General features: G+C 45.1%; 13 non-coding genes across 13 annotated transcripts; 1 reads left to right on the top strand and 12 right to left on the bottom strand.

Annotated features, from left to right (window-relative positions):
• Window positions 1–321: 321 nt before the first annotated feature.
• LOC147704851 (U6 spliceosomal RNA) lies at window positions 322–428 on the bottom strand. The gene has a single exon (XR_015297823.1). It is a non-coding gene; the product is annotated as a U6 spliceosomal RNA (small nuclear RNA).
• A 1796-nt stretch (window positions 429–2224) lies between these two features.
• On the bottom strand, window positions 2225–2331 carry LOC147704850 (U6 spliceosomal RNA). The gene has a single exon (XR_015297821.1). It is a non-coding gene; the product is annotated as a U6 spliceosomal RNA (small nuclear RNA).
• Window positions 2332–4128: 1797 nt separating this feature from the next.
• On the bottom strand, window positions 4129–4235 carry LOC147704849 (U6 spliceosomal RNA). Its single transcript, XR_015297820.1, has one exon. It is a non-coding gene; the product is annotated as a U6 spliceosomal RNA (small nuclear RNA).
• Window positions 4236–4949: 714 nt separating this feature from the next.
• Window positions 4950–5022, top strand: TRNAC-ACA (transfer RNA cysteine (anticodon ACA)). Its single transcript has one exon. It is a non-coding gene; the product is annotated as a tRNA-Cys (tRNA).
• Window positions 5023–6032: 1010 nt separating this feature from the next.
• Window positions 6033–6139, bottom strand: LOC147704847 (U6 spliceosomal RNA). The gene has a single exon (XR_015297819.1). It is a non-coding gene; the product is annotated as a U6 spliceosomal RNA (small nuclear RNA).
• A 1797-nt stretch (window positions 6140–7936) lies between these two features.
• Window positions 7937–8043, bottom strand: LOC147704846 (U6 spliceosomal RNA). Its single transcript, XR_015297818.1, has one exon. It is a non-coding gene; the product is annotated as a U6 spliceosomal RNA (small nuclear RNA).
• Window positions 8044–9842: 1799 nt separating this feature from the next.
• On the bottom strand, window positions 9843–9949 carry LOC147704845 (U6 spliceosomal RNA). Its single transcript, XR_015297817.1, has one exon. It is a non-coding gene; the product is annotated as a U6 spliceosomal RNA (small nuclear RNA).
• A 1797-nt stretch (window positions 9950–11746) lies between these two features.
• Window positions 11747–11853, bottom strand: LOC147704844 (U6 spliceosomal RNA). The gene has a single exon (XR_015297816.1). It is a non-coding gene; the product is annotated as a U6 spliceosomal RNA (small nuclear RNA).
• Window positions 11854–13650: 1797 nt separating this feature from the next.
• On the bottom strand, window positions 13651–13757 carry LOC147704843 (U6 spliceosomal RNA). The gene has a single exon (XR_015297815.1). It is a non-coding gene; the product is annotated as a U6 spliceosomal RNA (small nuclear RNA).
• Window positions 13758–15554: 1797 nt separating this feature from the next.
• On the bottom strand, window positions 15555–15661 carry LOC147704842 (U6 spliceosomal RNA). Its single transcript, XR_015297814.1, has one exon. It is a non-coding gene; the product is annotated as a U6 spliceosomal RNA (small nuclear RNA).
• A 1797-nt stretch (window positions 15662–17458) lies between these two features.
• Window positions 17459–17565, bottom strand: LOC147704841 (U6 spliceosomal RNA). Its single transcript, XR_015297813.1, has one exon. It is a non-coding gene; the product is annotated as a U6 spliceosomal RNA (small nuclear RNA).
• Window positions 17566–19364: 1799 nt separating this feature from the next.
• LOC147704840 (U6 spliceosomal RNA) lies at window positions 19365–19471 on the bottom strand. Its single transcript, XR_015297812.1, has one exon. It is a non-coding gene; the product is annotated as a U6 spliceosomal RNA (small nuclear RNA).
• Window positions 19472–21268: 1797 nt separating this feature from the next.
• Window positions 21269–21375, bottom strand: LOC147704839 (U6 spliceosomal RNA). Its single transcript, XR_015297810.1, has one exon. It is a non-coding gene; the product is annotated as a U6 spliceosomal RNA (small nuclear RNA).
• Window positions 21376–22500: the final 1125 nt, after the last annotated feature.

Raw genomic sequence — 22500 nt, 5'->3', positions numbered from 1 at the left:
CTTCATTTGCATAGGCCCTGCCCTTCTCTTTGTCCTGCTTCCCACAAAGCAACACAACACTGCAGCAGTATAGATTTGGGGGTGGTGAAGAATAATGACAGTGAGGCTAAAAAAGAGAAAGAAAAGTCCCAGAAGTCCTGCAGGCTTCCTTGCTAAATGCAGCTGAACATAGAGCGCACCTTCTTTACTGCAAAGCAAATACATTAAAAATGTTGAGGAGAGACTAATTGAAAAATACATATTACGGGGACAGCACTGGGACCTGCTTTATTTTTTCAATTAGTCTTGAAAACAAAAAAGATTTCTCTCCTGAAAGCTGTTAAAAATATGGAACGCTTCACGAATTTGCGTGTCATCCTTGCGCAGGGGCCATGCTAATCTTCTCTGTATCGTTCCAATTTTAGTATATGTGCTGCCGAAGCGAGCACACTTTATTGATGAACTGACAATGTTTATAAACTCTCTAAATCTACAGTCTCTAGACATAGGATGGCCTGGCAGAGATGCTCAGATGGCCAGTACGCATTCAAATCTGAGCCAATGGTCAAAAATGTATGAAGAGTAGCAATCCATTATTCTTCACTGCATTTGTGGTCCAAGACTAAACACACCGTAAGTATGTAGATTATACCAGGTTTGCAAAGGCTCCTGGGTCGGGCTACAGACAAGGAGCATTGTGACGTCACGCTGCCTGTGGAACAGTGATATTAAAGGTGAAACAGCTGCACAGTAGGTTAGGTGAAGGGCTCTGAGAGTGGAAAGGCAGCATGCTTGGGTCCCTGGACAAGGTGAGCTTATGATAATGTGTCTGAATGTTCACCTGTGTTGTAATATTAAACCCCTTATTGTTGTAAACGCCTACTTACTAAGGAGTTCTCAAGCTCAGCCCCACACAGACCTGGAACTGATTATGTTAATGCAAACTATTTAAGAAACTGAGCCTGATCTAAAAGATTTCCTTGGATCTAGGACCATTTCGCCTAGCTTTTAGGTGCTTCCTTCTCCTAAAGTCCTTTGTAAAACTTGGGAAAACCTCACAGAACAGACTTCCAGGAGTCAGATGGGTTTCCTTGTGCCTTCACACACACATACACACACTTTCTAGCCCACTTAAGGACAAAAGGATGCGTAAGTCTACATAGGGCCAGTGGCGCAATGGATAACGCGTCTGACTACGGATCAGAAGATTGTAGGTTTGACTCCTATCTGGCTCGGAAGGGTTGTAGGTCCCTGTTTGATTATATTCCTGTGGAATTTTTATTTACCTCAGACTTGTTGTAGGTTCAATATTCTCCAGCAGGACTCATCCAGCAGTTGTTCCACGGTAGAGCGCAAGTAATAGGACCACAGCTAGTTAAACGTTTCCCATTTGCTGCTGGACTCTATGTGATGGCCGTCACGTGGTGTGCTGCTTTTGTATTTCAACATGGGTCCCTGATACTCTTAATTGCGAAAAAGCTTGTTGACAAAAGTGTGTGTGCGCGAGGGTCTGTGGACGTAGGCAGGTGTGTGCACTTGAATGCTTACCCATTTACATGTGTGAGAGGAACAAACCAACTCCCTGTGGGCTGCAGGCTTACAACTGGTAGCCCCAGTAGCCAGGCAGAACCACAGGTAAGGAGAGAGAGAAAGTTGGTCCATTATTAGAGAAGGACCATAAGCATCTTGCACTGCTACCTTCTTCCCCTCTCAGCCACGATCGGCCAAGACCTCTCTATTAGGGTAGAGGGTGAACATTTCTTGGACCTCAGAAACTGAGGGATGTAGACCCAATATGTCCTCCAAGCGCCTAGACACCTGGTGCCCAATCTGGCATGGTGTTTTTCAGCTTACCCGACCAATCCGGTTGCAAGGTGGACTTTAACAATACTGCTAAAAAGGCACTCCCAGACATCCCTGAGGCCTTCATTTGCATAGGCCCTGCCCTTCTCTTTGTCCTGCTTCCCACAAAGCAACACAACACTGCAGCAGTATAGATTTGGGGGTGGTGAAGAATAATGACAGTGAGGCTAAAAAAGAGAAAGAAAAGTCCCAGAAGTCCTGCAGGCTTCCTTGCTAAATGCAGCTGAACATAGAGCGCACCTTCTTTACTGCAAAGCAAATACATTAAAAATGTTGAGGAGAGACTAATTGAAAAATACATATTACGGGGACAGCACTGGGACCTGCTTTATTTTTTCAATTAGTCTTGAAAACAAAAAAGATTTCTCTCCTGAAAGCTGTTAAAAATATGGAACGCTTCACGAATTTGCGTGTCATCCTTGCGCAGGGGCCATGCTAATCTTCTCTGTATCGTTCCAATTTTAGTATATGTGCTGCCGAAGCGAGCACACTTTATTGATGAACTGACAATGTTTATAAACTCTCTAAATCTACAGTCTCTAGACATAGGGTGGCCTGGCAGAGATGCTCAGATGGCCAGTACGCATTCAAATCTGAGCCAATGGTCAAAAATGTATGAAGAGTAGCAATCCATTATTCTTCACTGCATTTGTGGTCCAAGACTAAACACACCGTAAGTATGTAGATTATACCAGGTTTGCAAAGGCTCCTGGGTCGGGCTACAGACAAGGAGCATTGTGACGTCACGCTGCCTGTGGAACAGTGATATTAAAGGTGAAACAGCTGCACAGTAGGGTAGGTGAAGGGCTCTGAGAGTGGAAAGGCAGCATGCTTGGGTCCCTGGACAAGGTGAGCTTATGATAATGTGTCTGAATGTTCACCTGTGTTGTAATATTAAACCCCTTATTGTTGTAAACGCCTACTTACTAAGGAGTTCTCAAGCTCAGCCCCACACAGACCTGGAACTGATTATGTTAATGCAAACTATTTAAGAAACTGAGCCTGATCTAAAAGATTTCCTTGGATCTAGGACCATTTCGCCTAGCTTTTAGGTGCTTCCTTCTCCTAAAGTCCTTTGTAAAACTTGGGAAAACCTCACAGAACAGACTTCCAGGAGGTCAGATGGGTTTCCTTGTGCCTTCACACACACATACACACACTTTCTAGCCCACTTAAGGACAAAAGGATGCGTAAGTCTACATAGGGCCAGTGGCGCAATGGATAACGCGTCTGACTACGGATCAGAAGATTGTAGGTTCGACTCCTATCTGGCTTGGAAGGGTTGTAGGTCCCTGTTTGATTATATTCCTGTGGAATTTTTATTTACCTCAGACTTGTTGTAGGTTCAATATTCTCCAGCAGGACTCATCCAGCAGTTGTTCCACGGTAGAGCGCAAGTAATAGGACCACAGCTAGTTAAACGTTTCCCATTTGCTGCTGGACTCTATGTGATGGCCGTCACGTGGTGTGCTGCTTTTGTATTTCAACATGGGTCCCTGATACTCTTAATTGCGAAAAAGCTTGTTGACAAAAGTGTGTGTGCGCGAGGGTCTGTGGACGTAGGCAGGTGTGTGCACTTGAATGCTTACCCATTTACATGTGTGAGAGGAACAAACCAACTCCCTGTGGGCTGCAGGCTTACAACTGGTAGCCCCAGTAGCCAGGCAGAACCACAGGTAAGGAGAGAGAGAAAGTTGGTCCATTATTAGAGAAGGACCATAAGCATCTTGCACTGCTACCTTCTTCCCCTCTCAGCCACGATCGGCCAAGACCTCTCTATTAGGGTAGAGGGTGAACATTTCTTGGACCTCAGAAACTGAGGGATGTAGACCCAATATGTCCTCCAAGCGCCTAGACACCTGGTGCCCAATCTGGCATGGTGTTTTTCAGCTTACCCGACCAATCCGGTTGCAAGGTGGACTTTAACAATACTGCTAAAAAGGCACTCCCAGACATCCCTGAGGCCTTCATTTGCATAGGCCCTGCCCTTCTCTTTGTCCTGCTTCCCACAAAGCAACACAACACTGCAGCAGTATAGATTTGGGGGTGGTGAAGAATAATGACAGTGAGGCTAAAAAAGAGAAAGAAAAGTCCCAGAAGTCCTGCAGGCTTCCTTGCTAAATGCAGCTGAACATAGAGCGCACCTTCTTTACTGCAAAGCAAATACATTAAAAATGTTGAGGAGAGACTAATTGAAAAATACATATTACGGGGACAGCACTGGGACCTGCTTTATTTTTTCAATTAGTCTTGAAAACAAAAAAGATTTCTCTCCTGAAAGCTGTTAAAAATATGGAACGCTTCACGAATTTGCGTGTCATCCTTGCGCAGGGGCCATGCTAATCTTCTCTGTATCGTTCCAATTTTAGTATATGTGCTGCCGAAGCGAGCACACTTTATTGATGAACTGACAATGTTTATAAACTCTCTAAATCTACAGTCTCTAGACATAGGGTGGCCTGGCAGAGATGCTCAGATGGCCAGTACGCATTCAAATCTGAGCCAATGGTCAAAAATGTATGAAGAGTAGCAATCCATTATTCTTCACTGCATTTGTGGTCCAAGACTAAACACACCCTAAGTATGTAGATTATACCAGGTTTGCAAAGGCTCCTGGGTCGGGCTACAGACAAGGAGCATTGTGACGTCACGCTGCCTGTGGAACAGTGATATTAAAGGTGAAACAGCTGCACAGTAGGTTAGGTGAAGGGCTCTGAGAGTGGAAAGGCAGCATGCTTGGGTCCCTGGACAAGGTGAGCTTATGATAATGTGTCTGAATGTTCACCTGTGTTGTAATATTAAACCCCTTATTGTTGTAAACGCCTACTTACTAAGGAGTTCTCAAGCTCAGCCCCACACAGACCTGGAACTGATTATGTTAATGCAAACTATTTAAGAAACTGAGCCTGATCTAAAAGATTTCCTTGGATCTAGGACCATTTCGCCTAGCTTTTAGGTGCTTCCTTCTCCTAAAGTCCTTTGTAAAACTTGGGAAAACCTCACAGAACAGACTTCCAGGAGGTCAGATGGGTTTCCTTGTGCCTTCACACACACATACACACACTTTCTAGCCCACTTAAGGACAAAAGGATGCGTAAGTCTACATAGGGCCAGTGGCGCAATGGATAACGCGTCTGACTACAGATCAGAAGATTGTAGGTTCGACTCCTATCTGGCTCGGAAGGGTTGTAGGTCCCTGTTTGATTATATTCCTGTGGAATTTGTATTTACCTCAGACTTGTTGTAGGTTCAATATTCTCCAGCAGGACTCATCCAGCAGTTGTTCCACGGTAGAGCGCAAGTAATAGGACCACAGCTAGTTAAACGTTTCCCATTTGCTGCTGGACTCTATGTGATGGCCGTCACGTGGTGTGCTGCTTTTGTATTTCAACATGGGTCCCTGATACTCTTAATTGCGAAAAAGCTTGTTGACAAAAGTGTGTGTGCGCGAGGGTCTGTGGACGTAGGCAGGTGTGTGCACTTGAATGCTTACCCATTTACATGTGTGAGAGGAACAAACCAACTCCCTGTGGGCTGCAGGCTTACAACTGGTAGCCCCAGTAGCCAGGCAGAACCACAGGTAAGGAGAGAGAGAAAGTTGGTCCATTATTAGAGAAGGACCATAAGCATCTTGCACTGCTACCTTCTTCCCCTCTCAGCCACGATCGGCCAAGACCTCTCTATTAGGGTAGAGGGTGAACATTTCTTGGACCTCAGAAACTGAGGGATGTAGACCCAATATGTCCTCCAAGCGCCTAGACACCTGGTGCCCAATCTGGCATGGTGTTTTTCAGCTTACCCGACCAATCCGGTTGCAAGGTGGACTTTAACAATACTGCTAAAAAGGCACTCCCAGACATCCCTGAGGCCTTCATTTGCATAGGCCCTGCCCTTCTCTTTGTCCTGCTTCCCACAAAGCAACACAACACTGCAGCAGTATAGATTTGGGGGTGGTGAAGAATAATGACAGTGAGGCTAAAAAAGAGAAAGAAAAGTCCCAGAAGTCCTGCAGGCTTCCTTGCTAAATGCAGCTGAACATAGACCGTACCTTCTTTACTGCAAAGCAAATACATTAAAAATGTTGAGGAGAGACTAATTGAAAAATACATATTACGGGGACAGCACTGGGACCTGCTTTATTTTTTCAATTAGTCTTGAAAACAAAAAAGATTTCTCTCCTGAAAGCTGTTAAAAATATGGAACGCTTCACGAATTTGCGTGTCATCCTTGCGCAGGGGCCATGCTAATCTTCTCTGTATCGTTCCAATTTTAGTATATGTGCTGCCGAAGCGAGCACACTTTATTGATGAACTGACAATGTTTATAAACTCTCTAAATCTACAGTCTCTAGACATAGGGTGGCCTGGCAGAGATGCTCAGATGGCCAGTACGCATTCAAATCTGAGCCAATGGTCAAAAATGTATGAAGAGTAGCAATCCATTATTCTTCACTGCATTTGTGGTCCAAGACTAAACACACCGTAAGTATGTAGATTATACCAGGTTTGCAAAGGCTCCTGGGTCGGGCTACAGACAAGGAGCATTGTGACGTCACGCTGCCTGTGGAACAGTGATATTAAAGGTGAAACAGCTGCACAGTAGGTTAGGTGAAGGGCTCTGAGAGTGGAAAGGCAGCATGCTTGGGTCCCTGGACAAGGTGAGCTTATGATAATGTGTCTGAATGTTCACCTGTGTTGTAATATTAAACCCCTTATTGTTGTAAACGCCTACTTACTAAGGAGTTCTCAAGCTCAGCCCCACACAGACCTGGAACTGATTATGTTAATGCAAACTATTTAAGAAACTGAGCCTGATCTAAAAGATTTCCTTGGATCTAGGACCATTTCGCCTAGCTTTTAGGTGCTTCCTTCTCCTAAAGTCCTTTGTAATACTTGGGAAAACCTCACAGAACAGACTTCCAGGAGGTCAGATGGGTTTCCTTGTGCCTTCACACACACATACACACACTTTCTAGCCCACTTAAGGACAAAAGGATGCGTAAGTCTACATAGGGCCAGTGGCGCAATGGATAACGCGTCTGACTACGGATCAGAAGATTGTAGGTTCGACTCCTATCTGGCTCGGAAGGGTTGTAGGTCCCTGTTTGATTATATTCCTGTGGAATTTTTATTTACCTCAGACTTGTTGTAGGTTCAATATTCTCCAGCAGGACTCATCCAGCAGTTGTTCCACGGTAGAGCGCAAGTAATAGGACCACAGCTAGTTAAACGTTTCCCATTTGCTGCTGGACTCTATGTGATGGCCGTCACGTGGTGTGCTGCTTTTGTATTTCAACATGGGTCCCTGATACTCTTAATTGCGAAAAAGCTTGTTGACAAAAGTGTGTGTGCGCGAGGGTCTGTGGACGTAGGCAGGTGTGTGCACTTGAATGCTTACCCATTTACATGTGTGAGAGGAACAAACCAACTCCCTGTGGGCTGCAGGCTTACAACTGGTAGCCCCAGTAGCCAGGCAGAACCACAGGTAAGGAGAGAGAGAAAGTTGGTCCATTATTAGAGAAGGACCATAAGCATCTTGCACTGCTACCTTCTTCCCCTCTCAGCCACGATCGGCCAAGACCTCTCTATTAGGGTAGAGGGTGAACATTTCTTGGACCTCAGAAACTGAGGGATGTAGACCCAATATGTCCTCCAAGCGCCTAGACACCTGGTGCCCAATCTGGCATGGTGTTTTTCAGCTTACCCGACCAATCCGGTTGCAAGGTGGACTTTAACAATACTGCTAAAAAGGCACTCCCAGACATCCCTGAGGCCTTCATTTGCATAGGCCCTGCCCTTCTCTTTGTCCTGCTTCCCACAAAGCAACACAACACTGCAGCAGTATAGATTTGGGGGTGGTGAAGAATAATGACAGTGAGGCTAAAAAAGAGAAAGAAAAGTCCCAGAAGTCCTGCAGGCTTCCTTGCTAAATGCAGCTGAACATAGAGCGCACCTTCTTTACTGCAAAGCAAATACATTAAAAATGTTGAGGAGAGACTAATTGAAAAATACATATTACGGGGACAGCACTGGGACCTGCTTTATTTTTTCAATTAGTCTTGAAAACAAAAAAGATTTCTCTCCTGAAAGCTGTTAAAAATATGGAACGCTTCACGAATTTGCGTGTCATCCTTGCGCAGGGGCCATGCTAATCTTCTCTGTATCGTTCCAATTTTAGTATATGTGCTGCCGAAGCGAGCACACTTTATTGATGAACTGACAATGTTTATAAACTCTCTAAATCTACAGTCTCTAGACATAGGGTGGCCTGGCAGAGATGCTCAGATGGCCAGTACGCATTCAAATCTGAGCCAATGGTCAAAAATGTATGAAGAGTAGCAATCCATTATTCTTCACTGCATTTGTGGTCCAAGACTAAACACACCGTAAGTATGTAGATTATACCAGGTTTGCAAAGGCTCCTGGGTCGGGCTACAGACAAGGAGCATTGTGACGTCACGCTGCCTGTGGAACAGTGATATTAAAGGTGAAACAGCTGCACAGTAGGGTAGGTGAAGGGCTCTGAGAGTGGAAAGGCAGCATGCTTGGGTCCCTGGACAAGGTGAGCTTATGATAATGTGTCTGAATGTTCACCTGTGTTGTAATATTAAACCCCTTATTGTTGTAAACGCCTACTTACTAAGGAGTTCTCAAGCTCAGCCCCACACAGACCTGGAACTGATTATGTTAATGCAAACTATTTAAGAAACTGAGCCTGATCTAAAAGATTTCCTTGGATCTAGGACCATTTCGCCTAGCTTTTAGGTGCTTCCTTCTCCTAAAGTCCTTTGTAAAACTTGGGAAAACCTCACAGAACAGACTTCCAGGAGGTCAGATGGGTTTCCTTGTGCCTTCACACACACATACACACACTTTCTAGCCCACTTAAGGACAAAAGGATGCGTAAGTCTACATAGGGCCAGTGGCGCAATGGATAACGCGTCTGACTACGGATCAGAAGATTGTAGGTTCGACTTCTATCTGGCTTGGAAGGGTTGTAGGTCCCTGTTTGATTATATTCCTGTGGAATTTTTATTTACCTCAGACTTGTTGTAGGTTCAATATTCTCCAGCAGGACTCATCCAGCAGTTGTTCCACGGTAGAGCGCAAGTAATAGGACCACAGCTAGTTAAACGTTTCCCATTTGCTGCTGGACTCTATGTGATGGCCGTCACGTGGTGTGCTGCTTTTGTATTTCAACATGGGTCCCTGATACTCTTAATTGCGAAAAAGCTTGTTGACAAAAGTGTGTGTGCGCGAGGGTCTGTGGACGTAGGCAGGTGTGTGCACTTGAATGCTTACCCATTTACATGTGTGAGAGGAACAAACCAACTCCCTGTGGGCTGCAGGCTTACAACTGGTAGCCCCAGTAGCCAGGCAGAACCACAGGTAAGGAGAGAGAGAGAAAGTTGGTCCATTATTAGAGAAGGACCATAAGCATCTTGCACTGCTACCTTCTTCCCCTCTCAGCCACGATCGGCCAAGACCTCTCTATTAGGGTAGAGGGTGAACATTTCTTGGACCTCAGAAACTGAGGGATGTAGACCCAATATGTCCTCCAAGCGCCTAGACACCTGGTGCCCAATCTGGCATGGTGTTTTTCAGCTTACCCGACCAATCCGGTTGCAAGGTGGACTTTAACAATACTGCTAAAAAGGCACTCCCAGACATCCCTGAGGCCTTCATTTGCATAGGCCCTGCCCTTCTCTTTGTCCTGCTTCCCACAAAGCAACACAACACTGCAGCAGTATAGATTTGGGGGTGGTGAAGAATAATGACAGTGAGGCTAAAAAAGAGAAAGAAAAGTCCCAGAAGTCCTGCAGGCTTCCTTGCTAAATGCAGCTGAACATAGACCGCACCTTCTTTACTGCAAAGCAAATACATTAAAAATGTTGAGGAGAGACTAATTGAAAAATACATATTACGGGGACAGCACTGGGACCTGCTTTATTTTTTCAATTAGTCTTGAAAACAAAAAAGATTTCTCTCCTGAAAGCTGTTAAAAATATGGAACGCTTCACGAATTTGCGTGTCATCCTTGCGCAGGGGCCATGCTAATCTTCTCTGTATCGTTCCAATTTTAGTATATGTGCTGCCGAAGCGAGCACACTTTATTGATGAACTGACAATGTTTATAAACTCTCTAAATCTACAGTCTCTAGACATAGGGTGGCCTGGCAGAGATGCTCAGATGGCCAGTACGCATTCAAATCTGAGCCAATGGTAAAAAATGTATGAAGAGTAGCAATCCATTATTCTTCACTGCATTTGTGGTCCAAGACTAAACACACCGTAAGTATGTAGATTATACCAGGTTTGCAAAGGCTCCTGGGTCGGGCTACAGACAAGGAGCATTGTGACGTCACGCTGCCTGTGGAACAGTGATATTAAAGGTGAAACAGCTGCACAGTAGGTTAGGTGAAGGGCTCTGAGAGTGGAAAGGCAGCATGCTTGGGTCCCTGGACAAGGTGAGCTTATGATAATGTGTCTGAATGTTCACCTGTGTTGTAATATTAAACCCCTTATTGTTGTAAACGCCTACTTACTAAGGAGTTCTCAAGCTCAGCCCCACACAGACCTGGAACTGATTATGTTAATGCAAACTATTTAAGAAACTGAGCCTGATCTAAAAGATTTCCTTGGATCTAGGACCATTTCGCCTAGCTTTTAGGTGCTTCCTTCTCCTAAAGTCCTTTGTAAAACTTGGGAAAACCTCACAGAACAGACTTCCAGGAGGTCAGATGGGTTTCCTTGTGCCTTCACACACACATACACACACTTTCTAGCCCACTTAAGGACAAAAGGATGCGTAAGTCTACATAGGGCCAGTGGCGCAATGGATAACGCGTCTGACTACGGATCAGAAGATTGTAGGTTCGACTCCTATCTGGCTTGGAAGGGTTGTAGGTCCCTGTTTGATTATATTCCTGTGGAATTTTTATTTACCTCAGACTTGTTGTAGGTTCAATATTCTCCAGCAGGACTCATCCAGCAGTTGTTCCACGGTAGAGCGCAAGTAATAGGACCACAGCTAGTTAAACGTTTCCCATTTGCTGCTGGACTCTATGTGATGGCCGTCACGTGGTGTGCTGCTTTTGTATTTCAACATGGGTCCCTGATACTCTTAATTGCGAAAAAGCTTGTTGACAAAAGTGTGTGTGCGCGAGGGTCTGTGGACGTAGGCAGGTGTGTGCACTTGAATGCTTACCCATTTACATGTGTGAGAGGAACAAACCAACTCCCTGTGGGCTGCAGGCTTACAACTGGTAGCCCCAGTAGCCAGGCAGAACCACAGGTAAGGAGAGAGAGAAAGTTGGTCCATTATTAGAGAAGGACCATAAGCATCTTGCACTGCTACCTTCTACCCCTCTCAGCCACGATCGGCCAAGACCTCTCTATTAGGGTAGAGGGTGAACATTTCTTGGACCTCAGAAACTGAGGGATGTAGACCCAATATGTCCTCCAAGCGCCTAGACACCTGGTGCCCAATCTGGCATGGTGTTTTTCAGCTTACCCGACCAATCCGGTTGCAAGGTGGACTTTAACAATACTGCTAAAAAGGCACTCCCAGACATCCCTGAGGCCTTCATTTGCATAGGCCCTGCCCTTCTCTTTGTCCTGCTTCCCACAAAGCAACACAACACTGCAGCAGTATAGATTTGGGGGTGGTGAAGAATAATGACAGTGAGGCTAAAAAAGAGAAAGAAAAGTCCCAGAAGTCCTGCAGGCTTCCTTGCTAAATGCAGCTGAACATAGACCGCACCTTCTTTACTGCAAAGCAAATACATTAAAAATGTTGAGGAGAGACTAATTGAAAAATACATATTACGGGGACAGCACTGGGACCTGCTTTATTTTTTCAATTAGTCTTGAAAACAAAAAAGATTTCTCTCCTGAAAGCTGTTAAAAATATGGAACGCTTCACGAATTTGCGTGTCATCCTTGCGCAGGGGCCATGCTAATCTTCTCTGTATCGTTCCAATTTTAGTATATGTGCTGCCGAAGCGAGCACACTTTATTGATGAACTGACAATGTTTATAAACTCTCTAAATCTACAGTCTCTAGACATAGGGTGGCCTGGCAGAGATGCTCAGATGGCCAGTACGCATTCAAATCTGAGCCAATGGTCAAAAATGTATGAAGAGTAGCAATCCATTATTCTTCACTGCATTTGTGGTCCAAGACTAAACACACCGTAAGTATGTAGATTATACCAGGTTTGCAAAGGCTCCTGGGTCGGGCTACAGACAAGGAGCATTGTGACGTCACGCTGCCTGTGGAACAGTGATATTAAAGGTGAAACAGCTGCACAGTAGGTTAGGTGAAGGGCTCTGAGAGTGGAAAGGCAGCATGCTTGGGTCCCTGGACAAGGTGAGCTTATGATAATGTGTCTGAATGTTCACCTGTGTTGTAATATTAAACCCCTTATTGTTGTAAACGCCTACTTACTAAGGAGTTCTCAAGCTCAGCCCCACACAGACCTAGAACTGATTATGTTAATGCAAACTATTTAAGAAACTGAGCCTGATCTAAAAGATTTCCTTGGATCTAGGACCATTTCGCCTAGCTTTTAGGTGCTTCCTTCTCCTAAAGTCCTTTGTAAAACTTGGGAAAACCTCACAGAACAGACTTCCAGGAGGTCAGATGGGTTTCCTTGTGCCTTCACACACACATACACACACTTTCTAGCCCACTTAAGGACAAAAGGATGCGTAAGTCTACATAGGGCCAGTGGCGCAATGGATAACGCGTCTGACTACGGATCAGAAGATTGTAGGTTCGACTCCTATCTGGCTCGGAAGGGTTGTAGGTCCCTGTTTGATTATATTCCTGTGGAATTTGTATTTACCTCAGACTTGTTGTAGGTTCAATATTCTCCAGCAGGACTCATCCAGCAGTTGTTCCACGGTAGAGCGCAAGTAATAGGACCACAGCTAGTTAAACGTTTCCCATTTGCTGCTGGACTCTATGTGATGGCCGTCACGTGGTGTGCTGCTTTTGTATTTCAACATGGGTCCCTGATACTCTTAATTGCGAAAAAGCTTGTTGACAAAAGTGTGTGTGCGCGAGGGTCTGTGGACGTAGGCAGGTGTGTGCACTTGAATGCTTACCCATTTACATGTGTGAGAGGAACAAACCAACTCCCTGTGGGCTGCAGGCTTACAACTGGTAGCCCCAGTAGCCAGGCAGAACCAAAGGTAAGGAGAGAGAGAAAGTTGGTCCATTATTAGAGAAGGACCATAAGCATCTTGCACTGCTACCTTCTTCCCCTCTCAGCCACGATCGGCCAAGACCTCTCTATTAGGGTAGAGGGTGAACATTTCTTGGACCTCAGAAACTGAGGGATGTAGACCCAATATGTCCTCCAAGCGCCTAGACAACTGGTGCCCAATCTGGCATGGTGTTTTTCAGCTTACCCGACCAATCCGGTTGCAAGGTGGACTTTAACAATACTGCTAAAAAGGCACTCCCAGACATCCCTGAGGCCTTCATTTGCATAGGCCCTGCCCTTCTCTTTGTCCTGCTTCCCACAAAGCAACACAACACTGCAGCAGTATAGATTTGGGGGTGGTGAAGAATAATGACAGTGAGGCTAAAAAAGAGAAAGAAAAGTCCCAGAAGTCCTGCAGGCTTCCTTGCTAAATGCAGCTGAACATAGAGCGCACCTTCTTTACTGCAAAGCAAATACATTAAAAATGTTGAGGAGAGACTAATTGAAAAATACATATTACGGGGACAGCACTGGGACCTGCTTTATTTTTTCAATTAGTCTTGAAAACAAAAAAGATTTCTCTCCTGAAAGCTGTTAAAAATATGGAACGCTTCACGAATTTGCGTGTCATCCTTGCGCAGGGGCCATGCTAATCTTCTCTGTATCGTTCCAATTTTAGTATATGTGCTGCCGAAGCGAGCACACTTTATTGATGAACTGACAATGTTTATAAACTCTCTAAATCTACAGTCTCTAGACATAGGGTGGCCTGGCAGAGATGCTCAGATGGCCAGTACGCATTCAAATCTGAGCCAATGGTCAAAAATGTATGAAGAGTAGCAATCCATTATTCTTCACTGCATTTGTGGTCCAAGACTAAACACACCGTAAGTATGTAGATTATACCAGGTTTGCAAAGGCTCCTGGGTCGGGCTACAGACAAGGAGCATTGTGACGTCACGCTGCCTGTGGAACAGTGATATTAAAGGTGAAACAGCTGCACAGTAGGGTAGGTGAAGGGCTCTGAGAGTGGAAAGGCAGCATGCTTGGGTCCCTGGACAAGGTGAGCTTATGATAATGTGTCTGAATGTTCACCTGTGTTGTAATATTAAACCCCTTATTGTTGTAAACGCCTACTTACTAAGGAGTTCTCAAGCTCAGCCCCACACAGACCTGGAACTGATTATGTTAATGCAAACTATTTAAGAAACTGAGCCTGATCTAAAAGATTTCCTTGGATCTAGGACCATTTCGCCTAGCTTTTAGGTGCTTCCTTCTCCTAAAGTCCTTTGTAAAACTTGGGAAAACCTCACAGAACAGACTTCCAGGAGGTCAGATGGGTTTCCTTGTGCCTTCACACACACATACACACACTTTCTAGCCCACTTAAGGACAAAAGGATGCGTAAGTCTACATAGGGCCAGTGGCGCAATGGATAACGCGTCTGACTACGGATCAGAAGATTGTAGGTTCGACTCCTATCTGGCTTGGAAGGGTTGTAGGTCCCTGTTTGATTATATTCCTGTGGAATTTTTATTTACCTCAGACTTGTTGTAGGTTCAATATTCTCCAGCAGGACTCATCCAGCAGTTGTTCCACGGTAGAGCGCAAGTAATAGGACCACAGCTAGTTAAACGTTTCCCATTTGCTGCTGGACTCTATGTGATGGCCGTCACGTGGTGTGCTGCTTTTGTATTTCAACATGGGTCCCTGATACTCTTAATTGCGAAAAAGCTTGTTGACAAAAGTGTGTGTGCGCGAGGGTCTGTGGACGTAGGCAGGTGTGTGCACTTGAATGCTTACCCATTTACATGTGTGAGAGAAACAAACCAACTCCCTGTGGGCTGCAGGCTTACAACTGGTAGCCCCAGTAGCCAGGCAGAACCACAGGTAAGGAGAGAGAGAAAGTTGGTCCATTATTAGAGAAGGACCATAAGCATCTTGCACTGCTACCTTCTTCCCCTCTCAGCCACGATCGGCCAAGACCTCTCTATTAGGGTAGAGGGGGAACATTTCTTGGACCTCAGAAACTGAGGGATGTAGACCCAATATGTCCTCCAAGCGCCTAGACACCTGGTGCCCAATCTGGCATGGTGTTTTTCAGCTTACCCGACCAATCCGGTTGCAAGGTGGACTTTAACAATACTGCTAAAAAGGCACTCCCAGACATCCCTGAGGCCTTCATTTGCATAGGCCCTGCCCTTCTCTTTGTCCTGCTTCCCACAAAGCAACACAACACTGCAGCAGTATAGATTTGGGGGTGGTGAAGAATAATGACAGTGAGGCTAAAAAAGAGAAAGAAAAGTCCCAGAAGTCCTGCAGGCTTCCTTGCTAAATGCAGCTGAACATAGACCGCACCTTCTTTACTGCAAAGCAAATACATTAAAAATGTTGAGGAGAGACTAATTGAAAAATACATATTACGGGGACAGCACTGGGACCTGCTTTATTTTTTCAATTAGTCTTGAAAACAAAAAAGATTTCTCTCCTGAAAGCTGTTAAAAATATGGAACGCTTCACGAATTTGCGTGTCATCCTTGCGCAGGGGCCATGCTAATCTTCTCTGTATCGTTCCAATTTTAGTATATGTGCTGCCGAAGCGAGCACACTTTATTGATGAACTGACAATGTTTATAAACTCTCTAAATCTACAGTCTCTAGACATAGGGTGGCCTGGCAGAGATGCTCAGATGGCCAGTACGCATTCAAATCTGAGCCAATGGTCAAAAATGTATGAAGAGTAGCAATCCATTATTCTTCACTGCATTTGTGGTCCAAGACTAAACACACCGTAAGTATGTAGATTATACCAGGTTTGCAAAGGCTCCTGGGTCGGGCTACAGACAAGGAGCATTGTGACGTCACGCTGCCTGTGGAACAGTGATATTAAAGGTGAAACAGCTGCACAGTAGGTTAGGTGAAGGGCTCTGAGAGTGGAAAGGCAGCATGCTTGGGTCCCTGGACAAGGTGAGCTTATGATAATGTGTCTGAATGTTCACCTGTGTTGTAATATTAAACCCCTTATTGTTGTAAACGCCTACTTACTAAGGAGTTCTCAAGCTCAGCCCCACACAGACCTGGAACTGATTATGTTAATGCAAACTATTTAAGAAACTGAGCCTGATCTACAAGATTTCCTTGGATCTAGGACCATTTCGCCTAGCTTTTAGGTGCTTCCTTCTCCTAAAGTCCTTTGTAAAACTTGGGAAAACCTCACAGAACAGACTTCCAGGAGGTCAGATGGGTTTCCTTGTGCCTTCACACACACATACACACACTTTCTAGCCCACTTAAGGACAAAAGGATGCGTAAGTCTACATAGGGCCAGTGGCGCAATGGATAACGCGTCTGACTACGGATCAGAAGATTGTAGGTTCGACTCCTATCTGGCTCGGAAGGGTTGTAGGTCCCTGTTTGATTATATTCCTGTGGAATTTGTATTTACCTCAGACTTGTTGTAGGTTCAATATTCTCCAGCAGGACTCATCCAGCAGTTGTTCCACGGTAGAGCGCAAGTAATAGGACCACAGCTAGTTAAACGTTTCCCATTTGCTGCTGGACTCTATGTGATGGCCGTCACGTGGTGTGCTGCTTTTGTATTTCAACATGGGTCCCTGATACTCTTAATTGCAAAAAAGCTTGTTGACAAAAGTGTGTGTGCGCGAGGGTCTGTGGACGTAGGCAGGTGTGTGCACTTGAATGCTTACCCATTTACATGTGTGAGAGGAACAAACCAACTCCCTGTGGGCTGCAGGCTTACAACTGGTAGCCCCAGTAGCCAGGCAGAACCACAGGTAAGGAGAGAGAGAAAGTTGGTCCATTATTAGAGAAGGACCATAAGCATCTTGCACTGCTACCTTCTTCCCCTCTCAGCCACGATCGGCCAAGACCTCTCTATTAGGGTAGAGGGTGAACATTTCTTGGACCTCAGAAACTGAGGGATGTAGACCCAATATGTCCTCCAAGCGCCTAGACACCTGGTGCCCAATCTGGCATGGTGTTTTTCAGCTTACCCGACCAATCCGGTTGCAAGGTGGACTTTAACAATACTGCTAAAAAGGCACTCCCAGACATCCCTGAGGCCTTCATTTGCATAGGCCCTGCCCTTCTCTTTGTCCTGCTTCCCACAAAGCAACACAACACTGCAGCAGTATAGATTTGGGGGTGGTGAAGAATAATGACAGTGAGGCTAAAAAAGAGAAAGAAAAGTCCCAGAAGTCCTGCAGGCTTCCTTGCTAAATGCAGCTGAACATAGAGCGCACCTTCTTTACTGCAAAGCAAATACATTAAAAATGTTGAGGAGAGACTAATTGAAAAATACATATTACGGGGACAGCACTGGGACCTGCTTTATTTTTTCAATTAGTCTTGAAAACAAAAAAGATTTCTCTCCTGAAAGCTGTTAAAAATATGGAACGCTTCACGAATTTGCGTGTCATCCTTGCGCAGGGGCCATGCTAATCTTCTCTGTATCGTTCCAATTTTAGTATATGTGCTGCCGAAGCGAGCACACTTTATTGATGAACTGACAATGTTTATAAACTCTCTAAATCTACAGTCTCTAGACATAGGGTGGCCTGGCAGAGATGCTCAGATGGCCAGTACGCATTCAAATCTGAGCCAATGGTCAAAAATGTATGAAGAGTAGCAATCCATTATTCTTCACTGCATTTGTGGTCCAAGACTAAACACACCGTAAGTATGTAGATTATACCAGGTTTGCAAAGGCTCCTGGTTCGGGCTACAGACAAGGAGCATTGTGACGTCACACTGCCTGTGGAACAGTGATATTAAAGGTGAAACAGCTGCACAGTAGGTTAGGTGAAGGGCTCTGAGAGTGGAAAGGCAGCATGCTTGGGTCCCTGGACAAGGTGAGCGTATGATAATGTGTCTGAATGTTCACCTGTGTTGTAATATTAAACCCCTTATTGTTGTAAACGCCTACTTACTAAGGAGTTCTCAAGCTCAGCCCCACACAGACCTGGAACTGATTATGTTAATGCAAACTATTTAAGAAACTGAGCCTGATCTAAAAGATTTCCTTGGATCTAGGACCATTTCGCCTAGCTTTTAGGTGCTTCCTTCTCCTAAAGTCCTTTGTAAAACTTGGGAAAACCTCACAGAACAGACTTCCAGGAGGTCAGATGGGTTTCCTTGTGCCTTCACACACACATACACACACTTTCTAGCCCACTTAAGGACAAAAGGATGCGTAAGTCTACATAGGGCCAGTGGCGCAATGGATAACGCGTCTGACTACGGATCAGAAGATTGTAGGTTCGACTTCTATCTGGCTTGGAAGGGTTGTAGGTCCCTGTTTGATTATATTCCTGTGGAATTTTTATTTACCTCAGACTTGTTGTAGGTTCAATATTCTCCAGCAGGACTCATCCAGCAGTTGTTCCACGGTAGAGCGCAAGTAATAGGACCACAGCTAGTTAAACGTTTCCCATTTGCTGCTGGACTCTATGTGATGGCCGTCACGTGGTGTGCTGCTTTTGTATTTCAACATGGGTCCCTGATACTCTTAATTGCGAAAAAGCTTGTTGACAAAAGTGTGTGTGCGCGAGGGTCTGTGGACGTAGGCAGGTGTGTGCACTTGAATGCTTACCCATTTACATGTGTGAGAGGAACAAACCAACTCCCTGTGGGCTGCAGGCTTACAACTGGTAGCCCCAGTAGCCAGGCAGAACCACAGGTAAGGAGAGAGAGAGAAAGTTGGTCCATTATTAGAGAAGGACCATAAGCATCTTGCACTGCTACCTTCTTCCCCTCTCAGCCACGATCGGCCAAGACCTCTCTATTAGGGTAGAGGGTGAACATTTCTTGGACCTCAGAAACTGAGGGATGTAGACCCAATATGTCCTCCAAGCGCCTAGACACCTGGTGCCCAATCTGGCATGGTGTTTTTCAGCTTACCCGACCAATCCGGTTGCAAGGTGGACTTTAACAATACTGCTAAAAAGGCACTCCCAGACATCCCTGAGGCCTTCATTTGCATAGGCCCTGCCCTTCTCTTTGTCCTGCTTCCCACAAAGCAACACAACACTGCAGCAGTATAGATTTGGGGGTGGTGAAGAATAATGACAGTGAGGCTAAAAAAGAGAAAGAAAAGTCCCAGAAGTCCTGCAGGCTTCCTTGCTAAATGCAGCTGAACATAGACCGCACCTTCTTTACTGCAAAGCAAATACATTAAAAATGTTGAGGAGAGACTAATTGAAAAATACATATTACGGGGACAGCACTGGGACCTGCTTTATTTTTTCAATTAGTCTTGAAAACAAAAAAGATTTCTCTCCTGAAAGCTGTTAAAAATATGGAACGCTTCACGAATTTGCGTGTCATCCTTGCGCAGGGGCCATGCTAATCTTCTCTGTATCGTTCCAATTTTAGTATATGTGCTGCCGAAGCGAGCACACTTTATTGATGAACTGACAATGTTTATAAACTCTCTAAATCTACAGTCTCTAGACATAGGGTGGCCTGGCAGAGATGCTCAGATGGCCAGTACGCATTCAAATCTGAGCCAATGGTCAAAAATGTATGAAGAGTAGCAATCCATTATTCTTCACTGCATTTGTGGTCCAAGACTAAACACACCGTAAGTATGTAGATTATACCAGGTTTGCAAAGGCTCCTGGGTCGGGCTACAGACAAGGAGCATTGTGACGTCACGCTGCCTGTGGAACAGTGATATTAAAGGTGAAACAGCTGCACAGTAGGTTAGGTGAAGGGCTCTGAGAGTGGAAAGGCAGCATGCTTGGGTCCCTGGACAAGGTGAGCTTATGATAATGTGTCTGAATGTTCACCTGTGTTGTAATATTAAACCCCTTATTGTTGTAAACGCCTACTTACTAAGGAGTTCTCAAGCTCAGCCCCACACAGACCTGGAACTGATTATGTTAATGCAAACTATTTAAGAAACTGAGCCTGATCTAAAAGATTTCCTCGGATCTAGGACCATTTCGCCTAGCTTTTAGGTGCTTCCTTCTCCTAAAGTCCTTTGTAAAACTTGGGAAAACCTCACAGAACAGACTTCCAGGAGGTCAGATGGGTTTCCTTGTGCCTTCACACACACATACACACACTTTCTAGCCCACTTAAGGACAAAAGGATGCGTAAGTCTACATAGGGCCAGTGGCGCAATGGATAACGCGTCTGACTACGGATCAGAAGATTGTAGGTTCGACTCCTATCTGGCTTGGTAGGGTTGTAGGTCCCTGTTTGATTATATTCCTGTGGAATTTTTATTTACCTCAGACTTGTTGTAGGTTCAATATTCTCCAGCAGGACTCATCCAGCAGTTGTTCCACGGTAGAGCGCAAGTAATAGGACCACAGCTAGTTAAACGTTTCCCATTTGCTGCTGGACTCTATGTGATGGCCGTCACGTGGTGTGCTGCTTTTGTATTTCAACATGGGTCCCTGATACTCTTAATTGCGAAAAAGCTTGTTGACAAAAGTGTGTGTGCGCGAGGGTCTGTGGACGTAGGCAGGTGTGTGCACTTGAATGCTTACCCATTTACATGTGTGAGAGGAACAAACCAACTCCCTGTGGGCTGCAGGCTTACAACTGGTAGCCCCAGTAGCCAGGCAGAACCACAGGTAAGGAGAGAGAGAAAGTTGGTCCATTATTAGAGAAGGACCATAAGCATCTTGCACTGCTACCTTCTACCCCTCTCAGCCACGATCGGCCAAGACCTCTCTATTAGGGTAGAGGGTGAACATTTCTTGGACCTCAGAAACTGAGGGATGTAGACCCAATATGTCCTCCAAGCGCCTAGACACCTGGTGCCCAATCTGGCATGGTGTTTTTCAGCTTACCCGACCAATCCGGTTGCAAGGTGGACTTTAACAATACTGCTAAAAAGGCACTCCCAGACATCCCTGAGGCCTTCATTTGCATAGGCCCTGCCCTTCTCTTTGTCCTGCTTCCCACAAAGCAACACAACACTGCAGCAGTATAGATTTGGGGGTGGTGAAGAATAATGACAGTGAGGCTAAAAAAGAGAAAGAAAAGTCCCAGAAGTCCTGCAGGCTTCCTTGCTAAATGCAGCTGAACATAGAGCGCACCTTCTTTACTGCAAAGCAAATACATTAAAAATGTTGAGGAGAGACTAATTGAAAAATACATATTACGGGGACAGCACTGGGACCTGCTTTATTTTTTCAATTAGTCTTGAAAACAAAAAAGATTTCTCTCCTGAAAGCTGTTAAAAATATGGAACGCTTCACGAATTTGCGTGTCATCCTTGCGCAGGGGCCATGCTAATCTTCTCTGTATCGTTCCAATTTTAGTATATGTGCTGCCGAAGCGAGCACACTTTATTGATGAACTGACAATGTTTATAAACTCTCTAAATCTACAGTCTCTAGACATAGGGTGGCCTGGCAGAGATGCTCAGATGGCCAGTACGCATTCAAATCTGAGCCAATGGTCAAAAATGTATGAAGAGTAGCAATCCATTATTCTTCACTGCATTTGTGGTCCAAGACTAAACACACCGTAAGTATGTAGATTATACCAGGTTTGCAAAGGCTCCTGGGTCGGGCTACAGACAAGGAGCATTGTGACGTCACGCTGCCTGTGGAACAGTGATATTAAAGGTGAAACAGCTGCACAGTAGGTTAGGTGAAGGGCTCTGAGAGTGGAAAGGCAGCATGCTTGGGTCCCTGGACAAGGTGAGCTTATGATAATGTGTCTGAATGTTCACCTGTGTTGTAATATTAAACCCCTTATTGTTGTAAACGCCTACTTACTAAGGAGTTCTCAAGCTCAGCCCCACACAGACCTGGAACTGATTATGTTAATGCAAACTATTTAAGAAACTGAGCCTGATCTAAAAGATTTCCTTGGATCTAGGACCATTTCGCCTAGCTTTTAGGTGCTTCCTTCTCCTAAAGTCCTTTGTAAAACTTGGGAAAACCTCACAGAACAGACTTCCAGGAGGTCAGATGGGTTTCCTTGTGCCTTCACACACACATACACACACTTTCTAGCCCACTTAAGGACAAAAGGATGCGTAAGTCTACATAGGGCCAGTGGCGCAATGGATAACGCGTCTGACTACGGATCAGAAGATTGTAGGTTCGACTCCTATCTGGCTCGGAAGGGTTGTAGGTCCCTGTTTGATTATATTCCTGTGGAATTTGTATTTACCTCAGACTTGTTGTAGGTTCAATATTCTCCAGCAGGACTCATCCAGCAGTTGTTCCACGGTAGAGCGCAAGTAATAGGACCACAGCTAGTTAAACGTTTCCCATTTGCTGCTGGACTCTATGTGATGGCCGTCACGTGGTGTGCTGCTTTTGTATTTCAACATGGGTCCCTGATACTCTTAATTGCGAAAAAGCTTGTTGACAAAAGTGTGTGTGCGCGAGGGTCTGTGGACGTAGGCAGGTGTGTGCACTTGAATGCTTACCCATTTACATGTGTGAGAGGAACAA

Source organism: Lissotriton vulgaris, chromosome 7 (genome assembly GCF_964263255.1).
Source record: "Lissotriton vulgaris chromosome 7, aLisVul1.2, whole genome shotgun sequence".
In the NCBI taxonomy this organism is placed as follows: domain Eukaryota; kingdom Metazoa; phylum Chordata; class Amphibia; order Caudata; family Salamandridae; genus Lissotriton; species Lissotriton vulgaris.
Note: the sequence above shows the minus strand (reverse complement) of the source record. Positions and strands in the feature narration are given on the sequence as shown.